Source organism: Erythrolamprus reginae, chromosome 1, assembly GCF_031021105.1.
Source record: "Erythrolamprus reginae isolate rEryReg1 chromosome 1, rEryReg1.hap1, whole genome shotgun sequence".
Lineage (NCBI taxonomy): Eukaryota > Metazoa > Chordata > Lepidosauria > Squamata > Dipsadidae > Erythrolamprus > Erythrolamprus reginae.
Window position 1 is genome coordinate 30160270 of NC_091950.1, and position 23548 is coordinate 30183817.

The following is a 23548-nucleotide window of genomic DNA, read 5'->3' on the forward strand; positions in this document are numbered from 1 at the left end:
TTAACCCTTAGGGTTCTCTTACATTAGTATCGACAATTTATATTAATAAAATTTGTGTAACCTACATATTTCTATACTTTTTTTCAATATCTTTTTGTACAACTCAGTAACTATGGTTATAATCTCATATTATAGACAAAATAACTTTCTATTAATAAGTTGAGGATTTATAACTGTATTTATTTAGTTTTATTCCTTTCCAACCAATCATAAAACAAGTTCCAGATTTCGTAATATTCCGAGTCCTTCGAGTCCTGAGAAGTTACCCACCTGGCTTTCATTTCTAAAGCAGGAATAATAATAACAACAACAACAACAACAACAACAACAACAACAAGTACTTTGGAGGTCTTCTAGTCCAACCCCCTGCTTAGGCAGGAAACCCTACACTACTTCAGACAAATAGTTATCCAACATTGTCTTTAAAACTTCCAGTGTTGGAGCATTCATCACTTCTGGAGGCAAACTGTTCCACGGATTAATTGTTCTAACTGTCAGGAAATTATCCTTTGTTCTATGTTGCTTCTCTCCTTGTTAGTTTCCACCCATTGCTTCTTGTTCTACCCTCAGGTGCTTTGGAGAATAGTTTGATTCTGTCTTCTTTGTGGCAACCCCTGAGATAGTGGAACACTGCTCTCATGTCTCATCTGGTCCTTCTTTTCATTAAACTAGCCATGCCCAGTTCCTGCAACCGTTCTTCATATGTTTCAGCCTCCAGTCCCCTAATCATCTTTGTTGCTCTTCTCTGCGCTCTTTCAGAATCTCAGCATCCTTGACTAGAACTCAGTCTCCTGGAGATTGGTCCTAAGCAGGGGTGGGCTACTGCCAGGATGGAGGGGAATGCAGTGGGGTATCGAAAATGGAGCTCCATCCCAGAGCACCCAATTTGCACTGAAAGATGTTGAAAGAAGATGCAGGGTGTCCTGCATAAGCCACACCCACAGTGTGGTAGTAAACAATTTGATAGCCCTTCACTGGTCCTAAGTCACCCAACCAGTTTTCATGCTTAAGCCAGAATTAGAATCCCTAGTCTCCTGCTTTCAGATCACCTTATTAAATGAATATTTTCTTTTTCTTGTTCAGCAAATCATTGCAATAATTAAGTGAACCACATGGTTGTTAAGTCAATCCAGCTTTCCTCATTGACTTTTTGCTTGTTGGAAGCTGGTTGAGATCTGTTCTGTCTGGGTCCCCCCAGACGCCAACACCAACCAAAAAGAGTATCAGACACACTGGTAAAAAGCAAAGGCAGTTTATATAATTCAAAGCAAACACAGGTAACAAAAACTGTTCTTACAGACAGGAACACTATGAAGCTTCACAGAGGTTTCACGAAGGCCAGGCAATAAAACAGGATTCTTGCTGGCAAAAACAACGCTGGAGATAATAAAACCCACGCCTCCCCCAAGTCTTCCAGACTTCTAGGCCACAAGCCAAGATCAGAGATGCTGAGAATCGAAGCAAGGTCACAGGACTCCCAATTGATAACTCTCCACAAGACTGTAAGGGCGGGCCTGCCTTTTTAACCCTGCTGAGGAGAACCACACCCAAACCCAGCTGTTGCCAATTCAGGGATGGAAATACCTTTCTAATTGGCCCCGTCTTTGAGCTGCTCGTCGCTGCCTCATGTCTATTATAGCCTGTGCGTCTTCATCCAATGAATCCAGGCTACTAGCTGGGGAGAGACCCCCCTGGGGGTCTCAGGCTGCTCTCCCCACTCCTCCTCTTCCTGACGTTCCTCTCCCCCGTCTGCCTGGTCCTCCTCCTCCTGTTCACTGTCCTCCTCCTCTGGGCATGGATCCGGCAGAGATCCAGCCGGTCCCTGAGGAGCCTCAGGCTGAATCACAACAAGATCTTCACAAATAGTGATCACATTGCCATGGAACATTGCAACCAATACATGATGGTTGCCAAGTGTCTGAATTTTGTGAGCGTTGTGTGAACATGAGGATGTTGTAATAGTCGTAACTGCAAAGATTGGCCACATCACTTTTTAAAAATGTTTTTAGTAATTTTCAACTTCAAATGGTTGCTAAATGAATGGTTGCAAGCCAAGGAATGCCTGTATATGGGCCATTTATTTGGAAGAAAGGTAGTGATGATGTTATGCCTGAGATATTTGGATATATGTCCATGCAGTTTTTCTTGGCACCTGTATGAAATTGGTTTATCAATGCTTTCTTTTTCCCTCTATTCTCCCAGCTTTACCTACATTTCTGGGATTATCTATAGTGCTCTATCACCTGTTGCAGAAATATCCATCTGGTTGAGTTCTAAGCCAGGAGAAAGACATTGGAAACATGGAGGCTGATTGGAAAGATGATTTCATGGTGAAGCAGAACCATCAAAGCACATGGTTTGCTGACCCCATGGAGTTGAGAGTGTGGGTATTTATACCTTCTCTTGGGTTTTGAACTGGAGCTTCCTGTTCCTGTGCAACAGCATGTATTCTATTGGCTATGTAGGTAGTCTCAGGTGTGGTTGAAGTTTGGAGGGTGTGGTGCAACTGAGATGATGCAATGAAGGAGGTTGTGTTCCGAAAGGTTGTTGGACAATTCCTATTATGGCTGAGAGCTAATCCTACCTTTGTTCAGACCTTGCTGCAGGGAATTTGCTTATGAATAGAGCTAGCTAACTCTTTGTCTCTTAAGTGCTGAGTGCTATTAAGAAAGGTGAGAGCTTGTAAGTCTGCTTCCTGCCTTTAAAAAAGAAACACATTTCCAGAGAAATATATTATTCTGCCTTTTTAAATATTTCATTCTTCTAGGAGACGGGTGGGTACTAACTTTCTACACACACATTCAAGTACTAACTAGTTTTGATCCCATCTTCTTTGTGACAGTTCTTCAAGTATTGGAAGACAGTTATTATGTCACCCCTAATTCTTCTCTTCAATAGCTCTCTCAAATATTTTGTCAGGCCAAAGCCATTTTAGTTGGGGGTCTTTGCATTGACACACTTTATGCTATTTTAAAATGTATTCTTAGCTGTGGGAATTTGGGAGGGGCAGTTAAATGAGGGATGCCTGCATGTACTGTAGCTACAACAAATTCCTTACAGATTGTCAAGGTCATCCTTTGTCTTTGCACTCCTACACCTGCACAGAAGGAGATGGGAGCTTCTGCCAAATTGGCAAGAGAAGATTGGTCAATGTGATTGACTTGGTGGTGTGGGAACAAGGACTTGAACTTTCAACTGTTCGATTGTTGTGAGCCGCCCCGTGTCTCCAGAGAGGGGCAGCATACAAATCTATTAAATTAAATTAAATTAAATTAAATTAAATTAAATTAACTAGGTGGAGAAACCTCTGAGAGTTCAGATTTGGGTTTCTCCCAGATGTGCCAACATTGCTCATAAATGAGATACTTTGAGGAATACTTTGTCTTGGACTCTGATTTAATTTTTGACGCTATTTGGAACCCCAACATGCTTTTTGTTAGCTATCTGAGCTATTTTACGATAAATAAATGCAGGGTTTTTATTCTATTTGGAAGGCTTTGAAATGTTTTGAAAATAGAGGTGGGCTTTATCAGGAGATACTTCTTATTTTCTAGAGATTTATTTTCCTCACTTTGGCTCCATGCTTTCAGGCCATTTTGGCTGCAGAAGAATCCTCTTTATTCCCATTCTTTATTCATGGTCGAGGAGATTTCTCAGTGCTTGCTTGAACGATACTGTTAGTGGCTTGTATTTATAGACTCCACCTGAAGAGAAGTAAATTAATTTATCCTCTTCTGGGCATCATCTAGAATTTCACATCCAAAGTATTTCCAACACCATTTGGCTCTGTAGCATCTTTCCCCCTCTCCACCTTCCTTTAGTTCTAAAGCAGTCTGCAGATCGGAAATTCTTTATAGAGCCTTTTATACCATTCCTCGTAAAGTTTAATCACCAGCATAAATAGCATTTACCTAAATATATCTTTGTTCATGCTCTTTGATAACAAATTAGGCTGTGCTGAATTATTTACAGGGACTCACTCCCAGAAGTAGGAGAGAAGCAAAGCTGTATTCTGTATTCTGTAATTCCATGTATTCAAAAAATATCATGTACTCCAAACCAATTTGTTCTTATTATATATTCATATAAATGTTTATACTTTGTAATCATATACATGCTTGGCAAAATAATAAATAAAATGAATAAAAGCTTTGGCAAAGCTGTTAAGCAAATCTCTGCATTAAGGTTTCCAGCCTTGCTCCGTCTAGCCTTCTTCGGAGTTACTCTCAAGGGGAGGTGGCTGCATATGCAACTTAATGAGCTCACATCTGGTGGCTTAAGAGATGTCCCAGATGAATGAATTCAATGGACAGTCCATACTTCCAGGGAGAAAACTCCTGTCTTTTGAATTCAGGTAGTTTATTTATTATTTATTTATTTATTGGATTTGTATGACACCCCTCTCTGAGGATTTGGGGCGGCTCAGAACATAGCAAACAATATACAATGTACAAATCTAAAAATCCAATTAATTTTACTACAAAAACTTTAACACTCTACTAACATTTAAAATCATTCATTCCCATTCACAATGCAAAACATACTACGTTTGTCAGCCAGGGGCAAAGATCTAATGGCCCCAAGTCTGGCGACATAGATGAGTCTTATGATTCTTGCAGAAGGCGAGGAGGGTGGAGGCAGTACGGAGGTCTGTGGGGAGCTGATTCCAGAGGGCTGGGGCCCCCACAGAGAAGGCTCTTCCCCAGGTCCCGCCAAGTGACATTGTCTAGTTGACGAGACCTGGAGAAGGCCAACTCTGTGGGACCTGACCGGTCACTGGGATTCATGCGGCAGAAGAGGTATTTCGGCCCAATGCCATGTAGGGCTTTATAGGTCAGTGCTCATCTTATGACCACAATTGTAATCAGAAATGTCATTTTTAAGCAAAGTGGTTGTTAAATGAGTCACATGCAGTTTCCCAAACTGGCAGCAACCCAGTGGTGACATCACAATGACATCACGAAACCGGTTCGGCTATTGCCAGTCCATGGATGCCATCATCAATGTCTGTTGTTATTGTTGTTGCTGTTTTGTTTCTTTGGAATTTTCCCCCAGTTTTTTTTTCTCTTCTGCACCTGAGCAGAAACCAAATTGCTGACTCTGTGAATGTATCACAACCTTTCGGCTTTTTAAAAAATTATTTTCCCCCGGCATTGCACATGTGCACATGCACTTTGTATGTGTGTGGCCACACAGCACAGGAGGAAGCGAACCGACAGCGAGGTAAGTTAGAACCCACCCTTTTGCCCTACCATTAGAAATGTATGCCCTACCTCTTGGTCTTCCTATTCTTTATTCATTCAAGCTAGGCATTGTTGTGGTTAGCTCTGGCCCAGCTCCTGCCCCAAGGACTGTGGATGTGGGGGAGACATCCACATGCTGCAGGCCTGTTTTGCCCCCGGTGGAATCTGATGATGAAGGCTCCTCTGACCAAGAAGACATGAGTGACAGGGAGGAGGAGAGTGTGGCAGACAGCTCAGAAGGAGATCAATTCTCTAGCTCCTCCTTGGATTCAGAATAAGAGTTAATGATACAGCCACGCATGCGGAGAGCGATGCATAGGCAGCAACAACTGAGAGATTATTATCAAAGAAAATGAGGCCACCTGTGGTTGGGTGGGGCTGTGGTAATTAGTGATGCTGCTATAAATAGCAGCCTGTGGATTTGGCCATTGTGGAGGATTATCTGATCGTTTGTTGTGTTTCATGACTGCTTTACTGATTTTGACTTTTTGTGTGCTGATTTTTCCCTGCTTTGACACTAAACCAGGGCAAAGTGTGTTTCACTTTGTAGAAAAAGAAGGACTGTGAATTGCCTCACAGCTGCAAGCTAAGTATCACAGAACTGATAAGGGACTTGTATAAATTACCAGTTTGTTTGGAGACGAGTGCTCTTTGCTATAACAAAAGAGGGCTTGGTTTAAGTGAATTTTCATTATAAAGAACATTGTTTTGAATTTTCAAACGTGTGTGTGTCTGAAATTTGTACCTGTGAATTTTTGGGAGGATTCTACCAGAGAGCCCGACAGAACAGGCATGAGGTCTGGAGGAAAGCTATATTTTTTGGTCACCTGTAGGCAAGTACTGCCCTTCGAAGATATCCAGGAAGAAAATCAACTAATTTGAGCTGTGGCATTGGAGAAGTCCCCTTCATATTCCTTGGACAGCAAGTGCTAGAGTGACAAGTCACTAGAAACCATGAAAATGCATCTCACTTACTTTGGCCATGTATGCATAGGAATTCACTGGAGAAAGCAATTTTATTTGGAAGAGTTAATGATAAAGGGAAACCAGGATACCAAAGAACATGGTGGCTGGGCATCATCAAAAGCTGACACCAACCAGCCAGAGCATAGAACAACTCAATGAAGTGGGGGGCACAGTGGGAGTAGTATGTTTATGCACTGTTTATTGAATACTTAATAGGTTTTTTAAATTGTCCTTCCTTCTCTAGCACCTTAGTATGATTCGTAATTCGTTTTAAAACAGGAAGTAATTAAATAGTATGTTTTTACCCATAAACGCTTTAATCATTTTAATCATTAGCTAGAACTGAACTTTTATAGCAATTAAAGAAAGTTGAGCTACTTGCCTAATCTGTTATCATACTAAACCTGTGGGTTCATTACAACACCTTAAAATGTTACTGTACTTCTCAACAAATAATGCTGTCTATCATTTGTCCTTTTTGTGGCTATTCAAATAATGTGACTTAATCAACTGAAAAAGAGTCCAAGCACCTATTTGAAAACTTATCTTGGTTGGTAAGCCACTCCCACCCAGTCACATGATATTTAAGCCACCCCCTGGTCACATGATTTTCAAGCCACTCCCACCTGGTCACATGGCCAGCAAGCCACTCCTACCCAGTCACATGATCATCAAGCCACACCCACAAAATAAGCTATGCCCATAGTGTGGCAGTAAAAGTTTTGGCAGCCCATCACTGCCATAGAATCAAGCCCAAGAATTGGACGAGACTGAATGGATAAACATCATTATCGAATGCAACTTCTTGGAGTATTGTGGAATCAAACCGCCCTGAGTCCTCGGAGAGGAGTGGCATAGAAATCCAATCAATCAATCAATAAATAAACGCAGGATAGTAAACACAGTGGGTGCAATCGCTGGGTATAGAATGATTCAATCCCTAAGCAAGGCTTTTATGTTAGCCTTGTATAGAAATTGGGAAATTTTGACAGCAAATCATTACTTTCATTACTTTCTCTCATTTTCATATTAAGTCCATAGTGAACTTTATCTACATATTAAATTATTTTATTGAATCGTTGCAATTAATTTAAGACCACTTGGAAGGAACTGAGAGAGAAAAGGGAAGAAATAGCCCTAAGCTCTAAGAATTTATACAAGGCAGCTCTTCTCAACAATCTCAGGAAATTCAAAGCTGCTTTAGCATTCTGAGTGCTTCTCCAATTATCTTCTGTGGTTAAATTACCTTTCACTCTAAATCTGAATGGTAACAAGAAGAGAGTAATTTCAGAAAACTCTACTTTTCTGGAAATTGCACCGATGCAAACAATTCATTCATGTTTGAGCTAGATATTTCTTTCCCTGCTAAATCTAAAACTCACACATTCAGCACTGCAAACAGTTAAGTGTTCTCCCTTCTCTGCTCTTTTCAAACATGAAGGTCTATGGTTTTTAAAATGTGTATGAAATAAAATGAACATGTCCCAAGATAATGCTGCAGGGTTCAACCTGAGTCAATCACTGGGATCCAAGATTTATTTTTCCAAGTTTTGGGGGCTCGTTCTGGAACCCATCCTAAGGGAATCTCTCTCTCTCTCTCTCTCCAGAATGTGTGGAGAGAGAAAGAGAGAGAGAGAGAGGGAGAGAGAGAGAGAGAGAGGGAGAGGGAGGGACAAAAATAGCACTTATATACCACTTCACAGTGCTTTAGAGCCCTCTCTAAATGGTTAAGAGACCTCACCTACCAAAAGATATTGACAAAATTGAACGGGTCCAAAGACGGGCTACAAGAATGGTGGAAGGTCTTAAACATAAAACGTATCAGGAAAGACTTCATGAACTCAATCTGTATAATCTGGAGGACAGAAGGAAAAGGGGGGACATGATCGAAACATTTAAATATGTTAAAGGGTTAAATAAGGTTCAGGAGGGAAGTGTTTTTAATAGGAAAGTGAACACAAGAACAAGGGGACACAATCTGAAGTTAGTTGGGGGAAAGATCAAAAGCAACGTGAGAAAATATTATTTCACTGAAAGAGTAGTAGATCCTTGGAACAAACTTCCAGCAGACGTGGTTGGTAAATCCACAGTAACTGAATTTAAACATGCCTGGGACAAACATATATCCATTGTAAGATAAAATACAGGAAATAGTATAAGGGAAGACTAGATGGACCATGAGGTCTTTTTCTGCCGTCAGTCTTCTGTGTTTCTATGTTTCTATGTTAAGAGTCAGCATATTGCCCCCAACAATCTGGGATATTACTATTACTAGCCCTTGGAAGAATAAACTCAGATTGGAGCCTTGTATCATGTGTTCAACTGGGCACAAACATTGTTGAGGGTCCATTTTGACTTGTGCTCAAGCTATGAAGGAATCCCAGATGCAAAGCCAAGAAACAGAGTGCCTTGTTGCTTTCCCTCTGTATCACATAGCTTAGCTCTAGCTTGAATTGAATACTAATAGAACAGCGATTATAAGAAACCCGTGGAAAAAGCGCAGTTCTTAGAACAGCTTTCAATAACCTGTGCATTTTACTGAATTTGGATTGACATACCCAAGAGGTCCACACTGGTTGGGAATCATTGGTGATAGGGGTGAATACAGGTGAAGGTTGTTAATTGAAGAAGAGAGCTTTCTCATATTAAAGATAACATATAGATATGAACTATAGAAATTAAAAACTGGATGAATTCTTTATAGTCATCTAATGTAAATAATGACATCACCTGTCCCTGCTTTATAAAGGGAAAGTCTTATTTAAAATATCATTTTGAAGGTTAATATTTTTCACTCTTGATGGGTTGACGCTCCATGTTTACAAGCTGTCTATTGCATCAAAGTTTAATGGGGCATTTAATGAATTCTGCAGATTATAGTCTGCATTTTTGACCAGCTAGGACATTTAATGGCCTAGAATTGGCAATAATAGCTTCAATAATCTTGTTGTGTTGGTTGTCATGACATTTTTTTGATTAGGAGCTAGAGAAGCTCTCTCATAAAGAAAGGCGACAGCATCAGGGATTTTTAATGAAGCAGAGATAGTATAAGGGGAAACAAAATAGGAATAAGATCAAAATCACATTTGGCATGGGAAAAGGGAAGTTTGTTCTTCATTTTTTTCCATTATTAGAATTCAATTCAGCCACCAAAGTAAAACACTCTATGGAATAAGGATGAATAAAAAAGAAGAAATTTCTTACAGATTGCACGGATGAACTATGACGTTCATTGCCATCAAATGCAATGCCAATATATTTGATGTATCGATTATGTGCCATCAAGTTGTTCTTGACTCTTGGCTCTTTCATAGATTTTCTTCATGAGCCAATTTATTTCGATATATTTAAAAGGGCACTGCTCAAGTTAATGGAGGATCGAACTATGACTACATGGCATTTACTATCTCCTGGTTCATAGGAAGGAAACTTCAATGTTTTTGCTAAACATTCGGAGAAGGATGGCATACAAATTTTAATAATAATAATAATAATAATAATAATAATAATAATAATAATAATAATAATAATAATAATCCAGTAATGATGAAGGTAGAAAACAACTTTTACCCCACTTTCCATATTTTAAAAAAATCCACCTCCACTGTTGCTGTTTGGTTGGTGATAAGTGACATAGAATATTTGGCTTACATTAATTTTTCTCCCAATCCAATAGAATGTTTATGTTATTATGCATTCCATCAGTGATGTATAAAATAAGAATTCCCAGTGATGTATAAAATAAGGAATATGCTTTGATGCTTCTGTCAAAGTCCTGGTCTCGCTATCAAATGGTGAGATGAAGAAACTATTGAATTGATCAGGCCCCAAATCTTGATGCACAGTTGATTTAGTTTTCCAACTCTCAGAGAAGCTGCAGACAGGGTGATGATTGGCATTCAGATAACACCGATTTCATAGCAACTATGATATGACACTAGCATATGACAGCAGTATAGTTCTCTCTTCTGCTACCATTGTGTCTTCAAGTAGCCATCCAGCAGAGCTTTTTCAAACAGTGAATGGGCTGTTAAAATTGAACTGGTGTGAGAAAATGGGAACCTGCTGTGCCAATTTGGTGAACGCTTTAAGGGCAAAACCATTCAGGTTCATGGTAAAGTTGTCACTGTTATTCATTGTGTCCCTTGCAAAGGATTCCAAAGTGCTGCCTAGTCTGGTTTTATGATCACAGTTTCGGTTGTTGCAGCCTAAAAACATGGACAATTATGTCGGGGAGAATTCAGCCAATCACTTCTATACTGTGCTCCAGTCCATTTTAGCTTTTAAGAGAAGATGATTGAGTGTTCTTTATGGCAGAAGATAGCTTTGAGCTAAATAGCATCAAAGAGCTAAATAGCAATGGGGTATATCCATTCTGGATGAGGAGCTCAGGACTAAGATCCACAGGACAACTGGCACCCTAGCCCATGTTGTGGCAGAGGAAACTTTAGGAGGTTGGACAATTACCCATGATCTCATTGCCTATCAAGGACAATTGGGACGTTGATTATAAGCCATGAGGAATAATGCCTTCTCAATTTTGGGGGGTAAAGCATTGGTAACGGATAAAAAAATGATTGTTGGAGTAATATTTTGCAGAAGCTAGCCCACCCAGATAGCCAAAGCAGCTAGCCAGTGTGCCTCAGACCAGGATATCAGGAACTTGAAGATAATTGAAGACAAGTACAGTGATACCTTGTCTTACGAACTTGATTGGTTCCAGGACAAGGTTCGTAAGGTGAAAAGTTAGTAAGACGAAACAATGTTTCCCACAGGAATCAATGTAAAAGCAAATAATGTGTGCAAATCCTTCAGGAATATCCCAAACTTTAGAAGGGAGGCGAACAGAGGGCAGGGAGGAGCAGCGAAAGGGGGCAGGTGGAAGAAGCAAGGCTAGGCTAAAGGGTGAGTGGGAAGGAAGAAAGGCAAGGGGGCACCCCTCCCTTTTCTTTCTTCAAAAGACACCCTTTCAGTGCCTCTGCAAGCACTCCGTTCACCTAGCTTTGTTAATGCAAACTCTCCGTCCCCAAGCCACCCCTCCCTTTTCTTTCTTCAAAAAAGAAAAAAAAGAAACCCCTTCATCCCAGCAGCAGCAGCTTCTGTTCGTAAAGTGAAAATAGTTTGGAAGAAGAGGCAAAAAAATCTTAAACACCGGGTTCGTATCTCGAAAAGTTCGTTAGAAGAGGCGTTCGTAAGACGAGGTACCACTGTACTGCAAAGTTTCTCAGGAAAATATTTACTTCTTTTGTAGCAAACCTACACTAACTATTTACACTGTAGCTATACAAAATACTCACAATTCTCTATATACTATTCTCAGTTACAATATTCAGCTACAAGTCTTCAGCCACCACAAGCCACACTAATTCATAAACCACTCTAAACCATACTAAGGCACAATACCTTCAAACCAAGCCACACCAATGCAAAGGTGCATTATGTATATATACTTTTGTCAGCCAATCAGATTACCTTACAATCTGCATATTCACCGTGACTAAGCAGTTTTACATTGTTAAAGTCAGTGATTACAATGATTACAATTCGTCTCTCTGCAATTTGGAATATTACATCAGTTAGGCCCCGATCCTGACAATGACTGCACAGACTCTTTTGGGAACTTAGGAGAATGATAAAGCAAAAAGCACTGTAATGAACCTTCCCAATAAATTTTATGTAAAAGCACATTAAATGACATATATTGTATAAGCAGGAAAAGATACAACATCCCACTCAGCATGGAAAACTCACTTGAGACCCATAGTTCATGTTTGCCTGAGTAGAGGGATCCTAATCTTAAAATCTATTGAAAATTATTCATTTGGATGTTTTTATCCTGCCTTCATTATTTTTATAAACAACATACATAAGTAATATTCTTTCCTCTTCATGATTTCCCAATAATGACAACAACAACCCTGTGAGGTGAGTTGGACTGAGAGAGAGTGACTGGCCCAAGGTCACTCAGTTAGCTTTCGTGTCTAGAGCGAGACTACAACTCACAGTCTGCTTAACCACAATGAAATTGTTAGGTGAGTCTGCCGAGAATGAAACACCCTGTTAATGACTCTCATCTTGACTTTTTTGTCTTTTTTAATAGTTTATTGATTTTTTAAGAAAAGAAAAAAAAAGAAAAAGGGGGGGGGAATAGGGATACAAAAAGTAAGGGCGGTACAGAACAATAGACATGTTTCAACATAAAATATATAACTTATTACCCTGTTTCCCCGATAGTAAGACACCCCCGATTGTAAGACGTATCGGGGGTTTCAGGGGGGTCGGCTAATATAAGCCGTAACATATGTCTTACTTTCGGGGAAACACGGGGGTATTGCTGGGGGGAGAGCCCGATGATGTCGCTTCCAAGCTCCCCGCGCGCCCCTCGCCTTCGCCTCGCCGTGGCGCCACCGCCTCTTCCCCGGCTTGGCAAAGCGAAGGCCGGCGCTGGTCCGAAGCGAGCCGAGCGGGCGGCGGCTTGCAGCGAAGGCGCTCGTCCCAGCAACCGAGTCCTGCCAAGGCTCGGCTGCAAGTAGCCAGCGAGGCCGACCAGCTCCAAGGTGAGCGGCCGGAGCTGCGCCCTCCTTCGCCCGCCTCCTTTCCGGCAGGCAGGTGGGGCTGCCCAACTGCACAGAGCGGCTCCTCCCCTCCAGACACACGCTTCCCCGACACGCGTCTGTGGCTCCACGCGTGCACGCCACTTGGAGCCCTGAGGTTGAACTTGGAAAAGGGCTCACGAGGCTCCTGTCCCACGGCTGCCCTTCTGGACTCTGGGGAGATGCCTTCGGGAACGCGACCCTTTCAATTTTTTTCCAATGTAAGACATACCCCGAAAGTAAGACGTGGTGGGGCTTTTGGGGGTAAAAAGAAAGTAAGACACTGTCTTACTTTCGGGGAAACACGGTATGTATCAGTTTTGAACATTCAACTGTGCATTTTCATATTATCCTTAATATTTAACGTTTTATGGTTTCGTATCTATAGATTTAGTTAGCGATATATTAGTATGGTTAGATAAGATGGGATTTGGGTGGGGAAAGGGAAAGGGGTGGTACCTGCAGTATAGCAGGCATATGTAGTTTAACGACGTATTATTAAATTATAGTGTTATGGCCGTGGGTGTGTATATTGAGGATAGTTGTATGTTACATTGTTAGTAATTTATAGATAGATATCAGGGGAATTGAACTCAGACAGAACATCTAGTTTTTATTTGATCTATGTTTTTGTTGTATTTGTTTTTTCTTTGGTGCAGAGTAAGGAGTTTTCAGTTGGTTTCTGTTTTATTGTTATTAGTGCTGGATAGCCATCTGTACCACTTCTCCCAGGCCTTGTAGAACTCGGATTCATTCTTATTTTGTATTTCCATTGTCATTTGGGATAGTTCAGCACATTCCATGATTTTACTAATAATAGTTAAAGTTGTTGGGATGTTTTTTTCTTTCCATTGTTGAGCGTATGTTAGTCTGGTGGCAGTCAATATTTGTATGATAAGATATCTGCCTTCTTTGGTAGTTTTCTGTCTGAGGACACCTAGGAGAAACAGTCGGGTTTGGTTGTAATTTTTATTGATACGACTTGGTCTATTATTCTTTTGTCTTTTAAATCAGGAGACTCTGGAGAATGTGTAGATGGGTACCTAGCTATGGACTGAATGTCAGCAAATAAAGTGGATTTTCACATAATAAAGGAAGAGACACTGTTGGGCAGTTGTTGACAGATAGGCAGATAAAGCAGACCAACTGACAGAGGAACATATACATATTCTGATGTAAATAGCGTACTACAGATTACACAATTATGAATGATAGAATTTTGCTAGATTTAGCATTGCTACTCAGCAAGCCTTTGTGGCCTGATTGGCTTATAACCATTTCCATTTAATTAACACAGATATCCCATTGGATGGTTGAAATGCTTCAAAGTTGGGATGTTCTTTGGGAGAACTTCAGAATGACAGAACAAGGACATGGAGGTCACTTCCCATGGAGCAAAAAAATGTCTACATAAATTGTATTGGGTTGCAGCCAAGTAGTAGATACTACCTGTCTATTCTCTTCTAAGTCTATTTTATACTACTATAGAAACCACTAAGTAAGAAGCTTTCATAATCTAACATCCTCCAGTTATACGGGCTATAATTTCTATAATTTTAGGGCATGTTAGGAAACCTGAGCTAAGCTACAAACATTTATTTCCATGTGATCAAAAGAGTAGTTTTATTCTTTGGGCCTTACATTGCATCAATGCATAATATGGGGTACTGCAGTAGCTTTATTTATTTTATTTTTTATTTATTTTATTTATTCATTTGTCCAATACACAAATACATAGGAAGAAAAATAGACATGTGATAATATAAAAGAGGGTGAAAGTGAACTTAGAGGAGAGGATATATGAAAGGAAGAGAATATATAAGATAGGTAAAAGAAAGGAAAGATAATTGGACAGGGGACGAAAGGCACACCAGTGCACTTATTTATGCCCCTTACTGGCCTCTTAGGAACCTGGAGAGGTCAATCGTGGAAAATCTAAGGGAGAAGTGTTGGGGGTTAGGGGTTGACACAATTGAGTCTGGTAATGAGTTCCACGCTTCGATAACTCGATTGTTGAAATCATATTTTTTACAGTCAAGTTTGGTGCGGTTCGTGTTACGTTTGAATCTGTTGCGTGCTCTTGTGTTATTGCGGTTGAAGCTGAAGTAGTCATTGACTGGTAGGATGTTTCAGCATATGATCTTATGGGTAATACTCAAATCGTGTTTTAGGTGCCGTAGTTCTAGGCTTTCAAGGCCCAGGATTGTTAATCTATTTTCATAGGATATTCTGTTTCGAGTGGAGGAGTGAAGGGCTCTTCTGGTGAAATATCTTTGGACATTTTCAAGGGTGTTGATGTCTGAGATGTGATAAGGGTTCCAGACAGATGAGCAGTAGTCTAGGATGGGTCTGGCAAAAGTTTTGTAGGCTCTTGTGAGTAGAGTGAGATTGCCTGAGCAGAAGCTGCGTAGGATCAGGTTAACAACTCTAGAGGCTTTTTTGGCGATATTGTTGCAGTGGGCTTTAGCACTTAGGTCATTCAATATTAGTATTCCAAGGTCTTTTACTGAGTGTGAGTTAGCAGTGAGAGATTGTTTATTCAGTTCGTATGTGTGATTTGCTTCAGTAGGGGTTCTCAATTAGTTTGCTACCGGTTCACGTGCACTCATATGATGTTTCTGCACATGTGCAGAAGCATCTTGGACAGGTGTGTGGAGCCTCCTGCCACCACTGGTTCTAATAACCAGTCCAAACTGGGAACAACCCACTGCTGAGTAGTTTAGTATGTCCAAATCTGGGGAGAAAATTTTAACAGTGATGTTTTTGTGACTTGGGAGAGCCAAATCATAATTTATGTGTAATTTATGTATTAGCAAGAGGGAGTTGAAAACCTGAGCACAGTCTGAGCAGCAAAACAGAGAGAAGCCCTGTCACAAGAAAAGCAGAGTATGGGTTTTCATCTGCCTTCCCAGACTTCATACTGCAGCTCCCAAAATGTTTTTGACAAGGAAAATCTATACTGCAACTGCAAGTATCAAACTTGCCATCTGTTTCCAAAGGGATGTCAAAGGACCTGTAATTGTCATCATCATAATGTGCTAATGACTAATTAAGAGGACAAACAATTAACAAGGATCGGAAAGTATGGAGATATGATTGTGGAATTCTTCGTCCTAGCTGATTAAAAAGTGAATGCATGCTCCCTCCCATTGATCTGGCTGGGATTTATTCAATAGTTTTTGGCTTTGTTATTATTGTTGTGAGCCGTACCGAGTCTGCGGAGAGGGGCGGCATAAAAATCTAATAAATTATTATTATTATTAATCACAGTCACTCATACCCTCATCACCTCGAGGTTCGACTACTGTAATGCTCTCTACATGGGGCTACCTTTGAAAGTGTTCGGAAACTTCAGATCGTGCAGAATGCAGCTGCGAGAGCAATCATGGGCTTCCCAAGGCATGCCCATGTTACACCAACACTCCGCAGTCTGCATTGGTTGCCGATCAATTTCCGGTCACAATTCAAAGTGTTGGTTATGCCCTTTAAAGCCCTTCATGGCATCGGACCAGAATATCTCCGGGACCGCCTTCTGCCGCACGAATCCCAGCGACCGGTTAGGTCCCACAGAGTTGGCCTTCTCCAGGTCCCGTCGACTAAGCAATGTCGTTTGGCGGGACCCAGGAGAAGAGCCTTCTCTGTGGTGGCCCCGGCCCTCTGGAACCAGCTCTTCCCAGATATCAGAGTTGCCCCCACCTTGCTTGCCTTTCGCAAGCTCCTTAAAACCCACCTCTGTCGTCAGGCATGGGGGAATTGAAATTTCCCTTCCCCCTAGGCTTATAGAATTTTTACATGGTATGCTTGTATGTATGAGTGGTTCTTTAAAGATTATTTTTAATATTAGATTTGTTTACATTGTCTTTTTATACTGTTGTTGGCCGCCACGAGTCTAGCAGATACAGAAAGAAATGGAAGACCGTAAAAAGTGTGAAGAGAAGAACAACAAAGATAATAAAAGGTTCTGTAGGCTAAATCATATAATAAATATGTCAGGGTATTAAACAGCATCCAAAACTAATTCAGAGTCTGAGGCAAAGTTCCAATTTATTAAAAGAGCCATGTTGGCACATCTGGGAGAAGCCCAAATCTGAAGTCCCAGGGGTTTCTCCACCCAGATGAAAGTTCAAGCCTTTGTTCCCACACCCCCAAGTCCATCACATCGACCGATCTTCATCTGTCAACTTGGCAGAAACTTCCATCTCCTTCCAAGCAGGTGCAGAAATACAAAGTCAAAGATGACCTTGACAATCTAGAAGGAATTTGTTATGGCTACATGCAGACATCCCTCATGTCAAGAATACGTTTTAAAATGGCATAAAGTGTGGCAGGCCAAATACCCCCATCTAAAATGGCTTCAGCCTGACAAAATATTTGAGAAATTTGGAATGTCAAACACAGTGATGGTGAACCTATAGCACGGTTGCCATAGGTGGCACGTGGAGCCATATCTGCTGGCACATGAGCTGTTGCCCTAGCTCAGCTCCAACATGCATGTGTGTGCAGGGCAGCTGATTTTTAGCTCTCACATAGGTTTCCGAGATGGTGTTTTAGGCTTCCAGAGAGCCTCCAGGGGGATGGGGGAGGGTGTTTTTACCAGCTCCCAGCTCCAGGGAAACCATTGGAGCCTGGGCATGGTGAAACACGAGCCTACTGGGCCCACCAGAAGTTGGGAAACAGGCCGTTTTTGGCCTCCAGAGGGCCTCCAGGGAGCAGGGGAAGCTGTTTTTGCCCTCCCCAGGCATTGAATTATGGGTGTGGGCACTCATGGCTGCGCGATAGGGTATCCTCTTTCAGCACCCAAGGAAAAAAAATGATAGCCATCCCTGATCTAGCATATTGAAGAGAAGAATTAGGGGCGACATAATAACTGTCTTCCTATACTTGAAGAACTGTCACAAACAAGATGGGATACTCCAAAGCACCTGGGGGCAGGATAGAAAGTAATGGGCAGAAGCTTGTTAAAGAAAGATCCAAGCTAGAAGAAAGGAGAAATTTTCTGACAACGAGAACAATTATTTAATTGAATAGCTCGCCACCCAGAGGGGTGGGTTGTAGTGCTCAAATACTGATGGTTTTAAAAAATAGACTGGACAAAGTAGGATGCTATAAGGCCTCCTGCTGTGAGCAGGGATTTGGATTAGAAGGTCTTCAACTTTCTTCTAGCTTTATGATTCTGTGTTCTACACTCTCATGGCATAATGTGAAGCCACATTAGCATAGCTACATGTCTGAACCTAAGCAGATATATTTCTCGAGTCAGATGCTGGTTAGAAACAACTTGAATAGTGGTGGGCTGTATCTAGAGATGGGCTGCTACCAGAAAGATCAGGTCAGCAGTGGGCTACGAACCAGAACGCTAAATTGCGCTCACCACTGTGGCTCGTAAGTTCTTGCGGTGCCAGTGCAACCTGTGGAGGCAGCAAAATCACCCACGGAGCCGCAGGTGCAGCCATGACGTTTTTTTGTTTCTATGCATGCCGAAACATGGGTGCACCTGCGGATCTGTGCACGATTTTGCTGCCTCCACAGGTACAGTAGCAAAATCACGCAGGCCCCGCAAGAACTTACGAGCCGCGGCAGCAAGCACAATTTAGTGTTCCAGCTCATAGCCCACCGCGGGATCAGGTGCTGTGCTCCAGTAGCGATATTAGGGATGCGCATGTAGCTGTGCATCCCTGATGCACGCATGTGCCCCCTGCATGAGATTTGGCTTCTGCACATGTGAGATTTTGGCAATTTACACTGATTTTTTTCTTCCACGCATGCGCTGAAGCAAAAATATCATTGAAAATTGCTGAAATCTCACTCTCGTGTGCATCCTCTTTGAGTCTTCAGAGAGGGGTGGCATACAAATCTATGATAATGATAATGATAATGATAATGATAATGATAATGATAATGATAATGATAATGATAATGATAATGATAATGATAATGATAATGATAATGATAATGATAATGATAATGATAATGATAATGATAATGATAATGATAATGATAATGATAATGATAATGATAATGATAATGATAATGATAATGATAATGATAATGATAGTAGTAGTTGTTATTATTATTATTAATATTATTAATATTATTATTATTATCCTCACACAAGATGTTGCTGCGCATGTGCAGAAGTCAAATTTCATGCCGATAGATGTGCATGTGCACCTGCCTGACATGTACACACCCATGATGGCCTTAGAGGGTGCACTGGTAGCTCCAAAGACGGCAGTCCTTCGCTCAGTGTATCCCTGAGATATTGGAGATTTCAAATCTCCTCTCCCAGACACATTGTACTTCGTCATGACCACCTACCTATCTTGATTCATCTGACTGGCATTTGTCATTGCCACTATATCTCCCAAGGAAAGTCTTCCCCTAGTATTTTCCCCTTTAACCCAGATGTGTGAAGTACATAAGGAACTTCATGAAAGAACTTTCATGAAGTCACTTCTTAGGTCAGTGGTCCGAATCTATTACTAGGGGAAATCACTCCTCAAGAGTCAACCTTGGGGACTGCTGCTTCTAAATGACCGATTGATCTGATTAAGCAAGTTAGGTAAATCTAGTCACAATGTGGTATGGCTCCCTGGATTTCTAAAAGGCTTACAAAAGGTCAGAGGTCTCCAAACATCAATTGCATGCTTAGCAGTCTTGGATGTCTCAGTCAAATTGTTAAGAGTTTACTATATGATTGGAGGAGGGAGGGGGGTCATAGCATAAAAATAAATGAATTCTAGAAAGCAATGACTTCTCAGGGGTTTATAGGATGATGTCCAGAGGTGGGTTTCATCAGGTTCAGACCAGTTCTGGAGAACTGGTAGTGGAAATTTTGAGTAGTTCAGAGAACTGGTAAATACTGCCTTTGACTGGCCCTACTCCCGCATATTTTCTGCCTCTAGAGTCCAAGCTGTTCGGGAAGGAATGGAGATTTTGCAGTATCCTTCCCCTACCATTACTACCAAGCATGCCACGCACACCAAGCCACACCCCCAGAACGTGTAGTAAAAAAATATTGATTCCCATCACTGAAGGTGTCCCAATGGTATAGAAGGATTGTGAGATCATTTAAACCTTGAGCGCAGAGCCCAACACACTGGTGAATAGATCATCCCACAGAAATGCACTCTGTTCAGCTTAGACTTGATACTTATAATAAAGTTTTCTCTTAAATCTCTTATATTATTTGTCCTTTAGTGATGGAGAAAAAAGAGGCTTTATTTTTGGAGCTGTTCTGCACCTGGATCTGAGACAAAGTTATTTGTATTCCCAAGGTACAACGAGCTCAATGTCAGTTGTTCTTCATCAAGCATGTTGCTGTTTAAAGATGAAAAACTTCTGGTGAATCTAAAAAAAAAAAGTATTTTCATTGGCCTTCCACAGCTAAAGAAACAAATGGGAATAATAAATATCCTGGGAATAAACAGATCTATCTTAGAAGGAGAAATTATGTTTTCATACTTGCTAATGTAAAATGGTAAGTTTTCAGTTTATCGCATTTATGATTTTTTTTCTCTTTTTTTAAAACTGTGTTCCCAAGCAAGCAGCCTATGAGAAAGCACCAAAATTTAGCTACCTTATGCTGTAATGTGGAATGTGAAAAGTGTGGCTAGAGTGGACAGGGACCTAAAATTATCTTTGTTTTGCATTTTGAGGAGTTTGAGACATATATAAATCCAATTAATAAATAGAATAAATAAATAAAGGGTAAAAGGTGGTTTTTTAAATTTATTTATTTATTTGTTTGTTTGTTTGTTTGTTTGTTTATTTATTAGATTTGTATGCCGCCCCTCTCCGTAGACTCGGGGCGGCTCACAACAACAATAGAAAGCAGTTCATAAAAAATCTAATAATTTTAACGATTAAAAAAGAAAACATTAAAATCCCAGTTATTAAAACATACATACATACAGACATACCATACTTAAATTGTATAGGCCCGGGGGAGATGATTCAATTCCCCCAGGCCTGACGGCAAAGATGGGTTTTAAGGAGTTTAAGAAAGGCAGGGAGGGTGGGGGCAGTTCTAATCTCCGGGGGGAGCTGGTTCCAGAGGGTCAGGGCCACCACAGAGTAGGCTCTTCCCCTGGGGCCAGTCAAATGACATTGTTTAGTCGACGGGACCCGGAGAAGGCCAACTCTGTGGGACCTAATCGGTCGCTGGGATTCTTGCGGCAGAAGGCGGTCCCGGAGATTTTCTGGTCCGATGCCATGAAGGGCTTTATAGGTCATAACCAACACTTTGAATTGTGACCAGAAATTGATCAGCAACCAATGCAGACTGTGTAGTGTTGGTGTAACATGGGCATACCTAGGGCAGCCCATGATTGCTCTCGCAGCTGCATTCTGCATGATCTGAAGTTTCCAAACACTTTTCAAAGGTACTATTGTAGGGTCAATATTTTAACATGCACTTGATTCTATATCTATCATCTCTTTATGCAGTTTATATGGCCGTCCATGTTACAACAGTGACATTGGGAGCAGTAGTGGGTTCTAACCCTTTGCAACCAGTTCATGTGTGTGTCCAGGTAAGGGTGCAACACTTTGCATCCTGGGCAGGTGGATGTCACCTCCTGCCGCTGGCATTACCATTTTGCAAAACGGGAGCTGAACCAAGAACAACCCACCGCGGATCAGGAGGCATAACATTGGTTAAAAACAAAGCAACAATTTAACAACAACAGACCCAAAGCCATAAACACAACCCATAAAAAGGACTATTAACCAACATTGACCAGCAGACATGGTAGATAATCCTAAACCTTGTCTTTCCTAAGAAGTAAGTTGGGAGATCTGGGCAAAAAGAAAATAAAGGACATGTTTATATAGAGATTTTGTTTCCTATTATATGGCTGTCGTTTGATTCAGGTTTCGAGAGAAGGATTTGTGGAAGGAGGTAACATTTCTTTTTTATTATTATCATTCACCAGCTCTTTCTGCAGCTTTATGTCTGTGGCTGCTGATGACTGTTAAAGGTTAAAGGCCAAGGTCATAAAGAGACAATAGAGGTATTATGAAAAAAACAACAATAACGTGTGCTTTTGGATTTCCAGAACATCTGTCAGTAATCAAGTATTGCTGGCTAATAACTGAAAGAATGTCTAGTTTGGTTCAAAATTTTTAAAAAGTCTCAACAAATCAAATTATATAGAGCGCTGGTGAGACCACATTTGGAATACTGTGTTCAGTTCTGGAGGCCTCACCTACAAAAAGATATTGACAAAATTGAACTGGTCCAAAGACGGGCTACAAGAATGGTGGAAGGTCTTAAGCATAAAATGTATCAGGAAAGACTTAATGAACTCAATCTGTATAGTCTGGAGGACAGAAGGAAAAGGGGGGACATGATCGAAACATTTAAATATGTTAAAGGGTTAAATAAGGTTCAGGAGGGAAGTGTTTTTAATAGGAAAGTGAGCACAAGAACAAGGGGACACAACCTGAAGTTAGTTGGGGGAAAGATCAAAAGCAACGTGAGAAAACATTATTTCACTGAAAGAGTAGTAGATCCTTGGAACAAACTTCCAGCAGACGTGGTTGGTAAATCCACAGTAACTGAATTTAAACATGCCTGGGATAAACATATATCCATTGTAAGATAAAATACAGGAAATAGTATAAGGGCAGACTAGATGGACCATGAGGTCTTCTTCTGCCGCCAGTCTTCTATGTTTCTATGTTTCTAATTAAGACTTGCAGTTTCTAGAACCCTAAGACCAAATCAAGATAAATTAGCGAATGATACACAAAATATGTACTATGCACAAGAATCCCAAGATAGTTTGGTTCACATATTAATATCCCAGCAACCTTTACTGTAATTAGCTGGCTGACACTTCAATGATATTTTATCTTGAACATAGCAAAGAAAAGAAGATTTTAATAGTCTGACTGGGGGACAATGATCATATATTGTCTATCTTCTTCATTTACCACTCATACACTTGTTAGACTTTTTTCAAAAATGGGGGTTGCCACTGGAGTATCTTTACTTTATAGCCAGTCCTACACTCTGTATTTGTTTTCTGGAGGACCAATGTAAACTCAGACTTATGGAGCAGGGACAAAAATGATAGAAGTCAGGAAAACTACCCCCTTATTAGTCAATAGGAGTGCTGATTTACCACTAGTCTATCAAATACCATGAGTCGAAGTCATGGTGGCACAGGAAAAAAAATTAACAACTTAATAGCCAACTATCAAAAACTAAATTACTGTATTTTTCGGAATAAAAGACACACTTACCTTTTGGGGAGGAAAATAGGGGGGGGGGAATCTGCCTACCAGGTATTCATCTGGCTAGTGTCCTTAGTCTGGTCAGCTTCAGCACATTATTTTATCCCCTAGTTACGGCTGGAAAAAACATTCTTCGGAGCTACTAACAATGAAAAAAAGCCTGCAAGCCGTAAGAGCCAGGGAGATCATTACCATTTTGTTAGGGCTGGAAAAAACATTCTTCAGAGCTACTAACAATGAAAAAAAGGCTGCAAGCCGTAAGAGCCAGGGAGATCATTACCATTTTGTTAGGGCTGGAAAAAACATTCTTCAGAGCTACTAGCAGTGAAAAAAAGCCTGCAAGCCGTAAGAGCCAGGGAGATCATTACCATTTTGTTAGGGCTGGAAAAAACATTCTTCAGAGTTACTAACAATGAAAAAAAGCCTGCAAGCCGTAAGAGCCAGGGGGATCGTTACCATTTTGTTGGGGCTGGAAAAAATATTCTTCAGAGCTACTAGCAATGA